This window comes from Pongo abelii, chromosome X, assembly GCF_028885655.2.
Source record: "Pongo abelii isolate AG06213 chromosome X, NHGRI_mPonAbe1-v2.0_pri, whole genome shotgun sequence".
Taxonomy (NCBI): domain Eukaryota; kingdom Metazoa; phylum Chordata; class Mammalia; order Primates; family Hominidae; genus Pongo; species Pongo abelii.
Genome location: NC_072008.2, coordinates 28,695,936 through 28,701,935, shown reverse-complemented (window position 1 = coordinate 28,701,935; position 6,000 = coordinate 28,695,936).

Genomic DNA, 6,000 nt, shown 5'->3' with positions numbered 1-6,000 from the left:
TATTGTATAACGTACATGTATGATCAAGTTTAAAAGGTACATTAAAATAATCTGTTTACCTCTACCTCCTGAAAACCAATCCAAAAGATGCACACTAAATAAGAAATAACTTTAAAAGAACAGTGCTGAAGTCCATGCCTCAGTCATATTTTGAACTGTTCAGCTGACATGGTTATTGGTAGTTTGAGATTCATGCTTTCATCTTTAATCTGGCCATCCACTGAGGCATCAGTTAGTCTTTTTTTTTTTTTTTTTTTTGAGACAGATTCTCACTCTATTGCCCAGGCTGGAATGCAGTGGCACAATCTTGGCTCACTGCAACCTCCGCCTCCCAGGTTCAAGCGATTCTCCTGCCTCAGCCTCCTGAGTAACTGGGACTACAGGCACGTGCCACCAAGCCTGACTAATTTTTTGTGTTTTTGGTAGAGATGGAGTTTCACCATGTTGGCCAAGCTGGTCTCAAAGTTCTAACCTCAGGTGATCTGCCTGCCTTGGCCTCTGAAAGTGTTGGGATTACGGGCGTGAGCCACCGCACCTGGCCCATCAATTAGTCTTATAAAGAAAACTTACTAAGGTGGAAAGGAAGAAATGTGTTTGCATACAATGAAAGAATAATTGCTGTCTTTGGCTAGGAGATGATGAAATACTGATGGATGTTTTCATTGATTTTAAATATTTTTTGGTGTTTTTCTGATCTAATCTGTGTATACCTAAATAAAAACAGAAGTGCTTCAATAGTATTTTGTTTTTAGACAGCGGATGTTCCTGGAATACCTAGGTTTTAATGAAGCATGAAAGCTTCAAAGAAGAATACATTTCCCATAGATATAGGAGATGGTAGATAAATGACTTTGTTTTGAGATTATACTATGTCACTGAAACTCAATTTTAACTCAGTTATTATATTAAACCAGATTAAATGTGATTTACTAAAGTATATTTTTGGAGAGGACTCTATCAACCATGAGCATTCATGCTAACCAGATTCCCTTTGAGAAAGCTGATCATCTATCTACTCCATAATTTATTGAAAAAAGATCAGGATCATGAGTGAGAAAGCCAGAAAAAGTACTTTGTACAGCATGAATATTTTATAAGGGAGAGTGACTGTCTATAAACATGAAATCATCACTCTTAGAATTTGCGTGACATAAAGGAAGACACGGGAGTTGGCAGTAGGAAGAAAATGTAAAAATGCCTGAAACACAAGATGCCATGACATAGAAAGAAGAGTGGAAGAGGGTTATTGGGAATGGAAAGAGCAGAAGAAGTAGCATAAGCAGTAGTTGGATCACCATCATGGCAGATCACCTGAGTAAGGAGGATTGCAGACCTGCCATAGAACTGCCAAAAGGTGGCCTGGCGCGGTGGCTCATGCCTGTAATCCTAGTACTTTGGGAGGCTGAGGCTGGCGGATTGCCTGAGCTCAGGAGTTCGAGACCAGCCTGGGCAACATGGTGAAACCCCGTCTCTACTAAAATGCAAAAGAAATTAGCCGGGTGTGGCGGCATGCGCCTGCAATCCCAGCTACTCGGGAGGCTGAGGCAGGAGAATTGCTTGAACTTGGGAGGTGGAAGTTGCAGTGATCCGAGATCGTGCCACTACACTCCAGCACTCCAGCCTGGGTGACGGAGTAAGACTCTGTCTCAAACAAAAACAAAAACAAAAACAAAAACAAAACCTGCCAAAAGGTGTCCCAGGCTCTGGGTTTTCCTTGTATTCTGAATGATGGTTGTAAAGAAGGCTTCAGTTCCCTTCAGGCCTGGCTCTGAGATAGCATCTAATTTTACTATCTTCCCTGTACATTCTTTTTGTTAAAATTTTATTTTATTTTTAATTGACCCATAATAATTGCACAGACTTATGGGGTAAAATGTGATGTTTTGATGCATATATATATTACATAATGATTAAATCAAGGTAATTAGCAAATTCATCACCTCACACATTCATCATTTATTTGTGGTGACAACAGTCAAAATCCTTTCCTCTAGCTATTGTGAAATATACAATATATTATTGTTAACTATAGTCACTCTACTGTGCAATAGATCACCAGAACTTATTCCTCCTATCTGATTGTAAACTTTTACCCATTGACCAACCCTCCCCATTCCACCCTGTACATAAATACATGAGTATATCTTTGTTCTTGCAACGATGTAAAAACAGTTCAACAGACATGACAGTCAGGCTCAAAGCTTCTAATAATTTCCAGGTAGAGAAACACTCTGTTTTGTAGTGACTGATAATATCACTAACTCCACGAATCACACTTTAGTTGTAATAAATCAAGACTTAAGGATGGCTCCATAGAAACGTGTTGCCATTTTTGGAAAAGGGAAAAACCTTCAAATATATAATTCTATAATTTGTTTCCTTATTAGTGTATCCATGAAGATAATAATTCTCAATAAAGTCTTTCTACCTGGGAATGACAACTTTTGGGAATGATGAGTTGCCACTGAGTTCGAAAATCAGAGAAATCTGTGTCACTAGTTTTCTCAGAAAAACACAAATTCCTTCTATTCTTATTTATTTGTCTATGAAACAGACCAAATAGTTAAGTTGCCTATTACTCTTTCTTATTAATGAATGCAAATTAAATTATCTAAAGCAGAATGGTTATTATCTCAACTATACAGCTGTAAATATTAAATATTCTATCACATCCTCCTTATAAAGTCATTGATATCTCTGCAAATTTTTCAGTAGAAATGAGGCTTTAACTATCACTAACAGGATGAGGACTGATGTGGTCAATTTGCACTGACCATCTTTAAATCGATGAATGTCACAAATTCTATTCTGTTCACTAGTTCATAAGGACCCGTCTACAATAAATGCACTAAATGCTGTAAGCAAATAGTTTCTGAAAACCATTTGGCCGTGTTCCTATTCATCAAAGCATTGAACTCATAATACCACGAAACAATTAGTCAGACTACAAATTAACTAAGAAGCTTTACTCCTATATTACTGTGTTTAATTCCCTAAACGAGCACTGAAAGAGTAACAGGCCCATTATCCCAAACTCTAGAATAAATGGGCCCTTGGAATTTTTTTTCCCATGGGGCTTTTATAATTTAAGCAACATTCTCAGTTAGATCACTTTAACCCTCTAGCTGCATCATTTTTGTCTTAAGAAGAAAACCATCATTTGAATGAGGAATAACCCCCCATTTTGAAAGCATATTATAGTTAATATCAGCCTGTGATTATGATATAATTATGAAAAAATGTGAAATATCAAGGAATGATTTCAAAGTATTTATTTTGTATGTCCAAAGCATTTATAATTCAACATCTCTATATAAAGGTAAAAATTTTTTCTGCTGATAAATTCTATTTTTAAAAGGGTAAGGTAATAATTAAAGATGACATTTTCACAAATATTAGCAATATAGGACTGGTTTGATATATTTTCATCCATAAGAGGTTATTGTTGCAGTTTTATACTGCAATTGTTGTATACATAAACTAATATTTACTTTTTCAAATATTTACTTATCCCAACCAATCAAATGAAAGGAGAAATGTATCAGAAATTTCCTGGGTAAAAGAAAAAAATATAGAAATGGTCGATGAAAAATTCAGAGGATTTTAACTGAATTAATTACTTGCAATATTCCCATTTTTTTACCTCCTACAATTTATATTACAATATCAAAGTTATATATTACTTTTTTGTCATTTAAATATAGCAGATGAAAAGGGAGTTTTCTGAAATGAGTGGTAACATATTCAGGTTCTTGTCCTAGATATATCTTCGGATCATAGAAATACCCAGCATGAAACTCAGTTATTGACACTGTATTTCTTAAAATGGTGCCCTGTTTGGAAGTGGAACAAGGAAGGATGCCTGGCAGTGCCCTCAGGGTGGGAAGAGACTTGCTTAGAGGGACTGAATTCTAGAGAAAATTCTATCTTGAATAGAGCTTGTTTGGCGCTGCATTCAAAGTGTTGCTGCACAAAAGAGAATTAATTTCCCTATCTCTGTTTTCCTATTTGATCATCTCAGGTGAAAACATACTCAATTTCCTACCCCGACTACTAATAACTCATACATCTTCATTTCTTTCTTTCTTCCTTGTCTTGAGTTGTTCCTTCAACAGTGCCCTAGAATCTAGAGAGAATCCCAGGGCCTCTCCTTTGAGATATTGATCTATACTTGCCTTTTCTCCAATACCTATTTAATCTTTCTATTAGCTGTTTCTTCTCACAGCATGTGTGACAGACATTATTGGCTGCCTACCAACAACCTTCATTTCCCTCTTTCTTTTTGGCTGGTTTTCCCATTTCTCCGCGGTAAAGGCTCAAAGTGTTAGGATACCCTATCTACCAGCCTTTCATGTAATACAGGGAAAGGCTGAGGAAAAGGCTGCCAAGGCTTTTGCAAAAGGCAGTTCTCACTAATAAGAGAATGGCATGTGATGAATCATTCCCCTTTTTTTGTTTCCTCCCTGCTTTGGATGCTAACTTGTGAGGACAGGAGGCTTGGTGCTACAATAGCCATCTTGCAATCATGATGGAGAAACACGGAGGGAATTCTGAGGAATGGTGTCTTGGGAACAATGGAAAGAGCCCAGGGACCTTGATGACATCACTGAGCTACTGAAAAACTCTAGGTTCAACTATCTCTGGTCTTCTTCCTATGTAAGAAAACCACACCTATTGTTTAAGCAATTTTTGGTTAAATATTTTATTAAGTGCATCAAGAAGCATCCTGATTTTGATTTAAGGTAGCTATCTTACCTGGATAAAACATTTTTGTGTGTGTTCTTTTCCCCTTTCTTCTTTCTGCAAGTAAGAGCAAATGTGATATTGCTAGATCACAGCAGATATTTTGGTCCATGAAGTGACTTTGAAAATGGAAACTATATGTTAGTTATAATAAAATAGAAAGGTATAAAAAGCCTGGGTCTCTGATGACCAGGAGACCACCGTAAAAATTCTCAGCTGCCCACCTTGAAACTATTTTCACATGATGGAGAAACAAACTTCTATCTGACGTAGCCCACTGTGTTTGTTTTATTTCATGTTATAGGCATCTGAAAGGGATCCTTATATATATAACATGCAAGTATATGTATAAGAAGACATCAATATCAGTAGCATAAGAAATATATGAAAACATGAATAAAAGTTTTAGCTAGACATTTTTGGATAAAAAGACAAGTGTATTTAAATTTGTAATAGTTACAAATCGTTCTACAAAAAGTCAGCATATATTTAATTTTTTTTGATACTTAAGATTTGTATATTTGTGATTCTACCAAATTTATGATTTCCCTATGGTTATTATCAAAGTTTTTAAGTTTTCTCATCTTATTACTTTAAAATAATTACGGTTATGACTTGCATTTTTAAAAACTTAGAAAAGTTAAGTTTCTCTTCATTTCTTTCTAGGCAAGCAATTTATATTTCTTTTCCTGTTAATTGCCTGACAATTTATTTTGCTTGTTTTTCTATACAATTTCTCTTTTCTTATTGATTCAACTTACATTAAGGAAGTTTATACTGTATGTTGCTATATTTTTGCATTTTTTTGTTTGCTTCTCTTTGCTTTGTTTTTAATGCTATTTTGTGTCGTGGAGATATGGCAAATATTTATTTAGTAAATTATCAATTTTCACACTTATGGCTTCCAGGGCTGGTGCCATAATAGCAAAAATTTTCACTATACTGATATCTTATAATTATTTATAAGTATACATACATAATAGAAACATAAAACATTTATGTTTTTCAAACATTTTGAGATGCTTTTACTTTTTATATTTTGATGTATCTAAGATTTATTTTGAAGGGTTGTATGGGGGATACAGCACTTTTTTCCTCAAAAGATTAGTTAGTTGTTCCAATACCATTTATTGAAAAATCAGTCCTTTTTGCACAATTAAGTTGTCATTTAATCATACTTTAATTCCATTGTTTTTTCTAGAGTAGCTCAGTACCTGTACTAAATATTCATTTACATTTGTTGAATAAATAATGGAA